We start from the raw sequence: 10863 nt of genomic DNA on the forward strand, positions 1-10863 counted from the left end.
ATTGTTATACGGTGTAATAAATATATTTATCAACGTATAATGTCTCAATATAAAATTAATTTGAAACTACATGTTATAACACCACATTATAAAAGTATAATGGTATTTTTTGCATTTAACTCTTAAAATTATACGTATTGTTATATCATTTCTTTGGTTACTTCAACAAATATAACATTAAAAATAATCAATTATTTCTTAGATGAATTAAGAATGTATTAATGGCTTGGAGATTTGAATGTGGTATTGTTTGTTAGATATCTTAAGTTGGAGACTTACACTATGTGTTTTTTTCTTCATTTTAAAATACATGTATACACTAAAGTAATGGAAAATGTGGAACAAAATAAATAATCTTTTACGTTTTAAAATACCAATTGGTGACCGGCTAATGGTTAATATTTTTTTTTCCAAAAGTAACGAGAGATAAGGAACAAAAATAATAGACTCGCTAAATCCAAACCAAGACATGAATGTGAAACTAAATGCAAACTAATAAATGTTTTTCATGTCAGCCAAACCCATACATCATCGTAATGTTGGTGACCAATAAATGGTCAAAAAATAAAAAGGTTTTTCAAAATATAATAACATATAAAAACAATAAAAAGTTGATAAAACCTTATAAGTAATGATATTAATCTATTTTCAATTCAAATATTGTTATATGTAGACCCTAATAAATGACAAAAAGCTACATATAAAAGGTATATATGTTTTGAATTCAATAGGACTGGCAATGGAGCGGGTTTTGACTCTGGTCCGATCCATACCCTTAACAATTATATAAGTTTGGAGCATAGTTTTTTATCCATTTACCTGTTAACGACCCGTACCCGCTAACCCTTTTATTAAAAGGGTCAGGTATGGATCATCACCGATCCGCTCCATTTATAACCCGCCCCATATAAGATTTAGAAATATAAATTTATTTTTTATATTGCCTAAAATATACATTAAATTTCAATCAGAAGTTCAAAGAGAAAACCCAAAGACTAAATGATTTTTACATAGGACTCGATGACTCAACTTCTAGACTTCCAGTATTCTCCTAAGAGTCTTGATTTCATTTCATTTATATTTCATCATGTAATCGCCAATTTCATTTATAAATCAATAAGGTCATTTATCAACCGGAAGAAAATTTGTAATTGCTATTCTCTATCAATGCAATCGACGGTCAAAAACTAATCGGAAGTAACTAAAATAATGATTTTAATTCCCATAGAAAGTCCTCGAGTAGATAATGTGTTTTTAAATCAAAACTTAGTTTTATTTAACAAATGTGATTTTATGATTTAAGTAAAATGTGTTTGATTATTCAAAAAACCTATGGGTTACGGGGCGGGTTTGGATATTTGTTGATTCGGTGGATAAGGATATGAGTTTGATTACTCAAAACCTTGCGGGTTACGGAGCGGGTTTGGATCGGATTTTGAAATTTGTTAAAAGGGTTTGGATTAAGGTCGATTCACTCCAAACCCGCCCCATTGCCAGGTCTAGAATTCAATATGAGACGTTAATCGGTTTGAAATATGTTTGAAGACTACATGTTTACTATTTTTAGGACGAATTTATCCTTAACGAGATAATAATATAGATGTAAGAGTGTTTCTAACGAGATGAGAGGATTTATAGGCAATAATTAAAAAACCGGTTTTTAAGTTAAACTGGTTTTCGGTTCAACTGTCAAAATACATCTGTCTATGATGTGCGTTGACCTTTGAGTTGTATATAATGTGGATGTGGTTATCCGTTTGAACTATTCAATTTGTTTTGAAAATGTGTTGTTTTTAAAAGGTCAAGTGAAATCCAATTATTCAAGTCTATTAAACCAGTTCAAACGATTTTTTACTGGTTTTATTACACTGGTTCAATTCTTTTTTGAATAAATCGTCCGTTCGATTCGGTTTAGAAATTAACATCATGCTAATCTGATGTTATCTTTTATTGAGTTGCATATTATTTTATTTTACGAATTTTACAATATGATTAATTGTCATTGCAAATTTAATGTATGTAATATGAGTGTCGAGTCACATTGAAATAAGATTTGATAAATGATAACATTTTTAGAAAAATGCATATAATATGAGTGTCGAGTCACATTGAATAATATATTTTTGGCTCTTTAGACTATATCATTACTCCAACGTAAAGTTAAAGTTTATTAAACTTCATATCGTTCAAAAAAATATTGTTTTATTAACCATTTTTAGAAAAATTCAAAACACTCAGATAAATTTGTTATCGATATATTTATAATTGGAAATATTAATTGAAAATTCATCAAGATAACTTTAATATCCTACTAAAAATAGCCTTTGGAAATATGAAATATTTACTTAGATGAAGTGCGATGTGACAACTCAATAGATATCAATACCACTTGTGGGGGGGGGGGCCATGGCAATGTTGCTTTTCTACTATTATAATTTATTTGAATTTTTTTATTTAAATATTTAACTTTTTATAAGCAAAAATTCAGATCTATTAATTAATTTTAAATTGTTATCAATAACAAGTAATCAAAAGTTTAGATTTAATATTCATAGGAAAAAGTATTATACGTTCTATATGAATATGAATATATGAACAAAGTTAAGTTCTTTACACGAGTTATGTGGTGGAGAATAAAGGGTTGTCTGCAACTTTTCCACACCAGTTCTGGTATTCATTCAGTCGTTTGTCAGAGTACGAAATTACAAAAATGGTCCTTTGTTAAAAATAAGTAGTGATATTCACCTAAGGTTAAGCTAGTGTACGTATCTTTCACATTTTCTTGTTTTCTTTTTATTTTAGCATCATTTTTTTTCACTCTTATTTTATTATTTAAAACTCAGAAAATGATTATTTTTCATTTTTTATTTTATTTTTTTAAATATATTTTATACAAATATTATATTTTATTTGTAAGTAATTAAATATCATAAATTTTAATATGTTTTTTTATAATTTTTAATATATATTTATAATTAACTTATATTTTAAAACTAAAAGAAAAGAAATAAAAGAAATGGCACGTGACCAATTGGAACAAAAGAAAGAGAGGAGGAAAGGAAACTATACCTTTTTTTAAACTATAACTTTTTTTAACCGGCAATTGTATTAAAACGGTGACCCTAGCAAGATGCTAGGGACCAGAAACGTACATCGTACAAAAAAAGCGTAACAACAAGATATAGCCCACTATATACAACTCATAGATGACATACACCACTTATCCCGATCGACGCTATCACCTCTATGCTTCCTATATTTCCGCCAAGTAAACACGATAGTTTTTATAGAATCAAGAATCATCGCCGGTTTCGAAGTCACACCTTTGAATATCCGATCATTCCTCTCCTTCCACAGGCTCCACAGTGCTCCATATATGATACAAGCCAATATTTCCTTCTTCTTTGGGCAATGACCCCAATTTCGAGCAAAATATAAGACTTCATTAACACTTGAAAACTGTCTGGCTGGGAGGCCACACCAACTGAGCACCAAGTTTATCGTGTCTCTCGCCAAGGGACAAGACATGAGAATGTGATTTGACGTTTCCGCAGTGTTCGTACACATCCCGCACATTGTGGAAGGAACTGAGATGTTCCTTTTTTGTAGCTCTTCTGTCGATGAAATCCGACCCTGTTTCGCACGCCATATAAAACCCACTACTTTTTTTGGGGCTGAGTTTAGCCACCAAAACTCCCCATCACTAATTGGATGTGACGCCCTATCTAGCCGACTCCGAAGTTTAGCCACATTAAAGGTCCCATCCACCGCAAAATCAGATCTCCATGATATTCCCCCATCATTTGAGTATAAGATATCCTTCGCCTCCATATTTAGTTTCCATAAGACTAAACTGCACAAATGGTCCCTTTGGTTTGCTGAAAATTGTCACTTTTGTCCAAAAATGTTTGGACTAGCACCACAGGTCCAAAGTTTTCATTTTATTGTGAGTTTGGTCCAATTTACTTTAAACTTTTTTGAAATGACGATGTTACCCTTCTTTTTTGTTTTTTCAGTTTATTTATTTATTTATATATTTTTATGATTAAAAAAATTAATAAAAAATTACCCCCTCCCTCTCTCTATTAAAAAAATTATCCTTTCTCTCTCTCTCTCTCGACACAAACACATAGATCCACAAGGAGGCTTCCAATTCATTCTCTAATCTTCTCTTCCTCTTATCCCTCTGGTCCACTCAATGGTAACTCAAACCCAAAACAATCCTAATAAACCCTTTAAAAATCGTCTCCTATCTCCTTTATTACAGATTGGTGTTTCCTTTGAAATCGATCAGACCATGAGAAATTAAATCAATCATAGAAATTTTCATGATGCTTCATCCATTGTAGTCAACAAGGATCTGGTAAGCCAAGTAGGTCGACACCAAATACACCCAATTTTAGCTTTCAACTTCTTTGTTGCACAAAGACTTCACCGAAAAATCAGGTTTAAACCCAAAGGTATTCTTCTTTGAAGTGTATGAGCATCATGTGGGAATCTTTAACCCTACTTTACAATGAGAACCCGCTTCTATTTCCAGATTTTCTTCGTACCTTCTTATTGATCTGATTTAGTGTTTCTGTTATATGTCAGATGGACCAACAATTGATTTTGATCTAGTTGAAGAACGAAAAACCCTAACCATAACGCCATCTGGAAACCTTTTCCAATCGCAGATCTGAAAAATTCTCCAATCTAAAACCCGCAAACCAAACGACATGCTTGATTTCTCCATATCGAAGACTTTAAAGAACCAATTTGTGGCGTTTGATAGTTTCCAATAACGTATGTTGCTTTCCGATGTAACAATCTACCAAACGACATCCGTCCCTTTTTTGCGTGTCTTCTATGAGTTATTGATAGAGAAGGAGATGTGTAAAGAAAGATGATGAAAAGAAGGGCTTGCTTTTTTTCTGAACAGATTAAGATGAACAAAGGGATGTTCCAAGAGTACAGAGAGTGTTTTGGTGTTTATTGGATGAAGTAGGAAGTGAACCCTAGTTATCTTGAGTGAGAGAGAGAGAGAGGTATTTTTTTATTACGTTTTTAATCATAAAAATATATAAATAAATAAATAAACTGAAAAAAAAACAAAAAAAAGGGTAAAATCGACATTTCAAAAAAGTTTAAAGTAAATTGGACCAAACTCGCAATAAAATGAAAACTTTGAACCTGTGGCGCTAGTCCAAACATTTTTGGACCAAAGTGGCAATTTTCAGCAAACCACAGGGACCATTTGTATAGTTTAGTCTTTCCATAAGCCGTTCTTCACCCTATCAATGCCTGACCAGACCCCGCTCACCTTATGTTTTGAAAAACAGCACCAAGGTCGGTTTGTGTGATTATGAATCCCCATAATGATTTGAGCCCAAAAAGATTGCGGTCTTAGAGTGTGGTGTTCGTGGATGATATTCAACACCTAGTTAGCGACCACTATGTATGGGAATATGTATATCGTCAAATCTTAAGGAAAATAATGTCATTTTTATCATGTATTTTTTGTTGCCTCCTAAACGCTACATTATATTTGTCACATATCTTTAAGATCTAGTCGTTTAAAGAGGGTGACGTGCCACTTTTAGCACTTTTTTTTTCTTTTATTTGTAACAAAAATTAATTTATATAAAATCAAAATAATTTACATAAACTATAGTTTTCATTATAACTAAAAAGATAAGTACATTTGAAATTAAATAAAAAAACAAGCTTTTAATTAAGTAAAACACAAGACACTTGCAATTAAAACATAAAAATAAACACAACTTCATTCGAAATATTAATGTTATTTTTTGGACCTCCTCACAACTTTCCAAAACTCTACAAGAAGGAAAGTCTTGTTACTTTTTGCAAAGAAAGTTTGAAGAGCATTGACTAACAGTATTACATTATTTTCACCATTTACTAAAGTTGTTTCACTCTAATAAACACAACGCGAAATTGTACTATCTTTACATTTGTTTTTCTCCATTTAGCGAATAGTTGATCTATAATCGGTGAAGACCTTGGCCTATTTTGTTGTTGTATCTTAGGTGATTCTGTTTCAAAAGAAGACCCACTTTTAGGTAGTTGTTATTTGGATCATCATTTATATCGGCGTATTCACAAGCCAAAACGATATCTTTTGTCGTGATCCGAAGATGTGCCATTTTTAGAGATAATTTTTGAGAAATTTATGAGTGTTGAATATACGAGAAAGATGAATGTTAAATGTTTGAAAGTGATGAAAGTTTAGGAATATTTTAAAAAATAATTTGAAAATATTAATATTTTAAACTTATCGGTCAATTTAAGGTTTCTAAAAAGTAATGTGCAGTATTTCTTTTTGGGATATGAACATATGGTTATTATAGCATCTCGGATGCAAGTGCTTTTTTTTAGTTGATCAATTATCACAATTCAATAGTATCGGAGTGGTGATAATATGACAATACTATTGAGTTATACGATAGGTTTAACATTAAAAATCCTCTTAGGACAAAGGAGTCTATCATTTTCAACCCTTCCAAACTACAAACCACAGTGTTACATCATTTTTTATCTTTTATTTTGGAGCATCCATAATAAAAGAAGTTTTTTAAAGAGTTTTCACTTTTCACATGAATTTTTTTTTAATGCTTAAGAGAATAGCTTGCTACTTAAAATTCTTTGTGAAAAGCAACATTAATTTTTCCATTTTTCAAGAGATTTTTGGCTTGAAAAAAAAACTATTGAAAAAACTCTTAAAAGCTTCTATTATGAATGCTCTTATTTTCATTTCTCTAACACACACCACATGAAAATCCATCTCTCCCAACCTATACTTATTATGCATATGTAAGAGAAGAAAAAGCAGAGTGAGAATAGTGTGTTCATAAACTCACTCAACCCGAAACTTTCACAGTACCACATGCCAAGGAATGGTTTATGTTGTTAACTTTGTTAAAATCTCAAATTAACATACATGTCAAACCAAGTTTGTATTTAATCTCATATTTGTTCTTAAGGTAAATTACAAAAATGCTCGGTGTCGTTATATCTTTTTTTTAATCAAGTCTCATGTTTTCAATTTGGACGTAAACCATCCCTGAGGTTTTATTTTATCTTGTTTTTAGTCCCAATTCCCAAATAGCCTTAAAATGACTAAAATCCCCCTTTTTTTAAACATATTTAAAGTTTTATAGATAATTTTAGAAAAAATGCATAGGCAATCATCGCTTTCTATGTACAATTTTTGCACCAACCGGAGTCACCTTGCCACCCATAAAGAAATATGTTTCGTGAAGCTTAAGATTAGTACTATGAAGATCTAAAACCTATTAGGAAAACAACTACCATCATATCTCAACAAAGAAGACACAAAATAAATGATTGAGAAAGGGAGGCAAACCGTTTAAGGGATTGAAGAATGGAGGAAATCACATGGGAAACAAAATGTGGAGGGTGACATGCCAGAGATCGATTGATGAAGCTCCTTCATTAATCCGAAAGTTGAATCAAAGAACTGGTGCAAGGATTAAAGATCCCATCCTAAACCTGATTTGATTTTTGTAATTGATACATATATCCATCCAATATGTCCATATATCATTCATTACGAATCTAAGCCACTCCTTAGATTCCCAAATTTGATTACACAAAATAATGTTTGATTTGCAGGCGGGGAAAAATTAGGTTGAAAACCTAATTTCAGAAACAACTATTAAAAATGACTATACATCACTTAAGTAGGGGCGGCAATGAGTTGTGCTGTGTCATAAACGGGTTGACCTGTTTAAGTAAACGGGTTGAGAATTCCCAACCCCAACTCAACCTTTTAGTAAAGGAGTTGAAATCGGGTTGACATGTTTATTGTTTTTCTAATCCAAACTATTTACTAAACAAGCTAAACGTGGGTTGACCGGTTTAACATTTCAAAAAAAAAAAAAAAACCCTTTAAAATCAAATAATCAATCAAATAAAATTACATATAATTTAAAAGTTATAATAATTGTTCAAGTTTGAAAATTATACAAGAATAATTTTATAGGCTCATAACTCAAACACAAATAAATGTTTACAACCAACCATAAAACACTACAAAATTTTAATTTTAAAATTCTATGCAACTCAACTATCACTTTTGCCAACTCGAATTTCAGTAACGGTTACTGACGCATTGTTTTTGATAAATATAAAATAATCAAAATATAATGATAAATAAATATAAATTAATAATATTTCAAAATTTTAAAAGGATTGGCGGGTTGTAAATGGGTTGATCATTTTAATTAAATAAGTGCGGGTTGGGTTAGTAGGTACTGTAACGTCCTAATGCTCGCTAGTAATTCATGAAAACGAGTTGTTAGGTGCACTTTGTGCACCTTTTTGCACACATTTTAGTCCCTTTTGTGCATCCGCTTAGCATAGTTGTTTTTCATTTTTCTTGCATTTCATCAAAGTCATGTTAATTTCTAGAACAACCTTATTTGCACGCTTTTATGGTCTTTTCAGGTAAACCGGAGGTTGAAACATGCTTTACGAGGTGCTGAGAAGCATGGGTGAAGATTCTGAGATGATTGAATGCAAAAGGGAAAAGTTAGAAAAATCAAGATTGGACTTGAAAGCTGGAGCAAACACGGGGCGTGTTGGATTTGTACTGAAAAGTGAACATGGGTCGTGTTTGACCAAGAAGAAGCTGTTAACCATGTTGAACACGACTCATGTCAGTTTAGCCTATTTTGACACGAGTCGTGTTGGTCCAACTGAACGTTTTTGAGCATTGTACTTTGGTAGAAGACCTGATGACGGCTTGCATACTCCCACCCAACACGACCCGTGTTGATTTACTCTATTTCGACATGGGGCGTGTTCGGCCCAAAAACTAGCTTTTGGCAAATTTTCCTATCTTTCATATTACAAGATTAGGGTCATTTTTACACTTAGAGTTCATTTTCAGAACAAGGAAGAAGAGCAATTTCGAAGGTTTTTGCAAGGTTTCTATTGTAATCATCTGGAAATATTTGTTGTTGGATTTGTAAGTCTTGTATGCTGATTATTTCGTCTTTTCTAGACTTGTTGATTGTTCTAGTCATGTGTGGTTAGAACCCTAGTTTCTCCAACTTTATGTCTTGACTTTTAGTTGTGATTTCAATCATGTGATTTGATGTTTGTTTCTAATTTCTATCTAGTGAATTTGATTTCGTTTTCAATTGAATGTTTGATTTTAGTTTTAGTTCTTATTGTCCATTTGAATTAGCGTTAGATCATTCAAGTTATCTATTTTACAAAATCCGTAATTGTTTTGTGAAATAGAGTAAGTAACAAGCGCTAAATTGAATTCTTTTGAATAAATCTAGTGTAAATCATCTTCACACATTCTTACGCTCCTGAACTTGTGAGGAGTATTGAATGTTTTTGGGAACATTCACATAAAGTTTAATGCAATCTTTCCATCTAACTCTAAGAGCATATTTACATTAGGTTAGTGAGACTAGGGTTAATCAAAGAGCTTATTTTGGTTAATTAATGTGGTGAATAGAAAATGTTAGAGCTAAAGTACCAATTTAGGTAGAATTGAACAAATATCATGCCATCTTGGAATCACGTTGCTAAGTCGGTATACATAGAGTTGGAGTCTTTCATAAATTATGAATTTATTTCAATTAGTTAACATCTTTCTTGTTTCTTCAATCTTTTACTTGAATTATCGTTTAAAAACCTGATAGCTTATTTTATTTCTTTATTTTTATTAGTTTATTTTAGTATTTTTAGCTCTCTTTATTAATATTGCATTGTATATTCTGTATTTTCTTTATCATCGATTGTGTCAGGTACTTTCTATTTTGCATGAGATATTTTGTAGGGTTTCGGAGCTCACTGCGGTTGCGGTTTGACTAGAGTTTGGCTTGGTGGGCTTCTCGATGCATTATTGGGCTTTATGGATCTACCAAAGGAGATTTGGGCTTAAAAAGCTAATGGCTTGGATGAAGTGGGCTTGTGAAGATGGGTCATGGATTATTATTGTGAGCTTGGAGCATCCATATTTGAAGCTAAAAGATGATTGGTTAATTTGAATCATGTGGGATATGAAGGGGACCAAGGGAATCTTTGGTAGTGGAATGGTTAGTGGAGGAAAAACGAGCCAATAACATTCCAACAATATTTGCGCGGGTGGATTCTCACGTGCGCGGGTACCTGCGCAGCTGCCTAGTTTTGGGCATTTTGGTCATTTTGTTTACCATTTACCTTATGGGGTTGGATCTTTCAGCATGACTTCGATTTTCCACCATTAGAGACCAGAGAAGACGATTTTTGGAGCTTGGATACGCATTCTTCTTATCTTCCAAAGTAATTGTTAGTTTCTTGATGTAATTAGACTTTTGTGATTGTTACTCTATTGTCATGAGTGGCTAATTTCTCTACTTTGGTTAACTTTGGCTAAAACCCTTGAATGTTTGTGGGCTTTTGAAGGATTTATGCTTATTTATCATTTATCTTATGTCTATGATTCTAGTCAGTGTTGCAAAACTTGGCCTACTCGGCCGATTACTCGGAATCGGCCTTCCACCGAGGTGAGTAATGTGAACTCGGCAAAAAAAATCGGATTAAGTCAAACTCAGTAAAAACTCGGTCAAAATCAGTCAACATCTCTCTAACTCGGGGTTACTCGGTATTACTCGGTCTTACTCGGGCCTACTCGGTCAAACTCAACCAACTCGGTCAAACTTGGTCAAACTCGGTCAAAGGGTCAAAATTGTCATAAAAAGAGAAAAAAATCAAGAATTTTTAGATTAATATGTATAATACACTTAATGATTTATTATTTAACACACATATGTGATTATTACTACATATATATCTTAAATTTTCAGTAATTATTCACGAAGTGAGACAATTGTGTGTATT

Source organism: Lactuca serriola, chromosome 8 (assembly GCF_051521515.1).
Source record: "Lactuca serriola cultivar US96UC23 chromosome 8, Lser_US96UC23_V15, whole genome shotgun sequence".
Classification (NCBI taxonomy): domain Eukaryota; kingdom Viridiplantae; phylum Streptophyta; class Magnoliopsida; order Asterales; family Asteraceae; genus Lactuca; species Lactuca serriola.